This window comes from Ursus maritimus, unplaced genomic scaffold, assembly GCF_017311325.1.
Source record: "Ursus maritimus isolate PB19 unplaced genomic scaffold, ASM1731132v1 scaffold_21, whole genome shotgun sequence".
Lineage (NCBI taxonomy): Eukaryota > Metazoa > Chordata > Mammalia > Carnivora > Ursidae > Ursus > Ursus maritimus.
In genome coordinates, this window is record NW_024424564.1 from 16,757,986 (window position 1) to 16,761,840 (window position 3,855).

Below are 3,855 nucleotides of genomic sequence, written 5' to 3' on the forward strand. Positions count from 1 at the left end.
GTCTGACATTGTGTTGATTACTTTGACTAACTTTCTTTTGCTGTCAGCCAATAGTCTTGGACCTAACATCATTTGCCTCCCAACCCCCCTTCCTAAAAGTATTAGAAAAGCAGTATACCATATGAATACAATGATCTAAACTAAACAGGGAAAATTCTAAAAGAAAGACCTTTATGCAATAAACAAAAGCAAGGGAAAAAAGGGGCACTATTTTGTATTAAAATAGACTCATCAATGAGAAGGAAGGAGAGAAAATGGCTTCCACGGATTACAGTACCTACAGCCAAGCTGCAGCCCACTCAAGGATATGCACAGACCACCCAGGCATATGGGCAGCAAAGTAATGGAACCTATGGATAGCCCACTGATGTCAGCTATACCCAGGCTCAGATCACTGTGACCTATGGGCATACCCCCTATGCAACTTCTTATGGAACAGCCTCCTGCTGGTTACACTACTCTGACTGCCCCCCAGGCGTACAGTCTGCCTATTGAGGGGTACGGCACTGGTGCTTATGATACCACCACTGCTACAGTCACTACCACCCAGGCCTCCTATGCAGCTCAGTCCGCATATGGCACTCAGGCTGCTTACCCAGCCTTTGGGCACCAGCCAGCGGCCACTGAACCTGCAAAACCACAGGATGTAACAAATCTGCTGAGACGAGCCAACCTCAATCTAGCACAGGAGATTAAAACCGGCCCAGCCTAGGATACAGACAGAGTAACAATAGGTATCCCCAGGTACCTGGGAGCTACCCCACGGAGCCAGTCAGGGCACCACCTTCTTATCCTCCTACCAGCTACTCCTCCTACCAGCTATTCCATAGCCAACTAGTTACGATTAGAGTAGTTACTCTCAGCAGAACACCTATGGGCAGCCCAGCAGTTATGGAGAGCAGAGTAGCTATGGTCAACACAGCAGCTATGGACAGCAGCCACCCACTAGTTATCCCCCACAAACTGGATCCTACAGCCAGGCTCCAAATCAATATAGCCAGCAGAGCAGCAGCTATGGGCAGCAGAGTTCATTCCGACAGGACCACTCCAGTAGCATGGGTGTTTATGGACAGGAGTCTGGAGGATTTTCCAGACCAGGAGAGAATGGGAACATGAGTGGGCCTGATAACCGGCGCAGGGGAAGAGGGGGATTTGATTGTGGAGGCATGTGCAGAGGTGGACAGGGAGGAGGACACAGTGGAATGGGTGCTGGAGAGCGAGGTGGCTTCAGTAAGCCTGAGGGACCCATGGTTGAAGGACCAGATATTGATCTAGGTCCACCTGTAGATCCAGATGAAGACTCTGACAACAGTGCAATTTATGTGCAAGGCTTAAATGACAATGTGATCCTAGATGATCTGGCAGACTTCGTTAAGCAGTGTGGAGTTGTTAAGATAAACAAGAGAACCGGATAACCCATGATCCATATCTACTTGAACAAGGAAACAGGAAAGCCCAAAGGTGTTGCTACAGTGTCCTATGAAGACCCACCAACTGCCAAGGTTGCCATGGAGTGGTTTGATGGTAAAGATTTTCAAGGGAGCAAATTTAAGGTTTCTCTTGCTAGAAGAAGTCTCCGATGAACAGCATGCAGGGTGGTATGCCCCCCGTGAGGGCAGAGGGATGCTGCAGCCACTCTGTGGAGGTCCTGGGGGTCCCATGGGTCACAGAAGAGGCCATGGAGGAGACAGAGGTAGCTTTCCCCCAAGAGGGCCCCGGGATTCCTGAGGGAACCCACCCAGAGGAGGAAAACGTCCAGCACTGAGCTAGAGACTGACAGTGCCCCAGTCTGGGTTGTGGAAACCAGAACTAGGCCTGGAGAGAAGAATGCAACCAGTGTGAGGCCTTGAAGCCTGAAGGCTTCCTTCCACCACCCTTTCTACACCCTAGGCAGTGACCATGGCAGAGGTGGCCCTGGTGGCATGCAGGGTGGAAGAGGCAGCCTCATGGACCATGGTGGTCCCGGTAGGATGTTCAGAAGTGGTCATGGTGGAGAAAGAGGTGGCTTCCATGGTGGCTGGGGCATGGACTGAGGTGGCTTTGGTGGAGGAAGAGGAGCGGCCCTCGTGGGCCCCTGGACCTCTGATGGAACAGATGGGAGGAAGAAGAGGTGGGCATGGAGGACCGGGAAAAATGGAAAAAGACCAGCACCGTCAGGAACGCAGAGACCAGCCCTACTAGACACAGAGACCCCGCACAGCTGCGTTGACTGCCAAATTTATTTTTAAACCAGAAAGTGTTTTAAATTTATAATTCCATATATATAATGTTGGCCACAACATTATGATTATTCCTTGTCTGTACTTTAGTATTTTTCATCATTTGTAAAGAAACATTAAAACAAGTTAAATGGTAGTGTGCTGAGTTTTTTTCCTTCTTTTAAAGATGGTTGTTTAAGACTAAACAATGGGAACCCCTGTGAACATGCTCAGTATCATTGTGAAGAACCAAGAGGGCCTCTAACTGTAATAATGTTCATGGTTGTGATGTTTTATTTTTTTAAAATAAAATTACAAATGTTTATTTAAAAAAAAAAGACATCAGATATATCAACCTAACACAATGTATGGACCTCTTTTAGATTCTGTTTCAAATCACTTTTATAAAAAGACATTAATGAAACAATCAGGGAAATACTAATACTGGTTGGATATTACATGATATCAAGGAATTATTATTAATCATCTTAGGCATGATAATGATATGTGATTATTTTTATTTAAATGTCTCATTTCTTAAAGACACATACTATATAATTGGGCCCCTACTTCAGGGGAAAAAAAAAACCCACCTTCAAATTATGTCACTTTCTTTTCTCTATCTATAGGTCAAATCCATGGGAATGTACTCTACAACTACTACTTGTTATTTTCTACCTTTAAGATAGTAATCACTTCCTCTTTATCATGTCCATTTTTTTTTAAAGATTTTCATTTATTTGAGAGAAAAAGAGAAAAAATCATGAGCAGGGAGAGGAGAAGCAGACTCCCTGCCAAGCAGGGAGCCCTATGCAGGTCTCCATCCCAGGACCCCAAGATCACAACCTGAACTGAACACTTAATTGGCTGAGCCACCCAGGTGCCCCATGTCTATGATTATTTTTTGGTAAAAGTATTCAAATCAAAAGCAACTCATGCTATCTGTTATTTGCTACAGACCTCTATTAAACCACTGTGAAAGGCCAAATATCATATGACGTGTGGTAAATAAATCTGATTAAGCACATTAACATGTTCAAATTTATATAAAGCATTTGCAAATACAGATTACTCTAGAGATGCTAAGAAGCAGATGTACTGATCTCCTTGGCATTCACATGATTCAGCTACAAATAGAATTTGAACAGATTCCAAATGCACAACTGTCAAATTCATAAAAAGTAGCAAAAAAAGTCAAGTGAAAGTTTAGGCTCTGCCTTGATTAGCACTGACTGTTTTCTGGAAAGAAAATAGTTGGAAGTATTCTGTTAATGTTTTATTTCTTCGGTGCTAATATTTGACAAGAACTAAGTACTTTCAGTTTATGCAGAGATGTTCCCATTAGGTTAGCAGTGATAATCCAGAAACTGTTATAAGTTAATATTACTATGAAGATGAAAGAAAATCTTAAAATCAATTTAATCAAAGGGGCACCTGGGTGGCTCAGTCAGTTAAGCAGATGACTGACTCTTGATTTCAGCTTAGGTCGTGATCTCAGGGTCTTGGAATCAAGCCCCTCATTGGGCTCTATGCTCACAGGGGAGTCGGCTTGAGGATTCTGTCTCTCCCTCTGCACCTCTCTCATGCGCACACTCTTTCCCTCTTTAAAATAAGTCTTGGGACACCTGGGTGGCTCAGTAGGTTAAACATCTGCCTT

At 44.3% G+C, this 3,855-nt stretch overlaps 1 pseudogene; it reads left to right on the forward strand.

The window, feature by feature from the left end:
• The first annotated feature begins 254 nt into the window (after positions 1–254).
• Positions 255–2,355, forward strand: LOC103656908 (annotated as a pseudogene).
• The last annotated feature ends 1,500 nt before the right edge of the window (positions 2,356–3,855 follow it).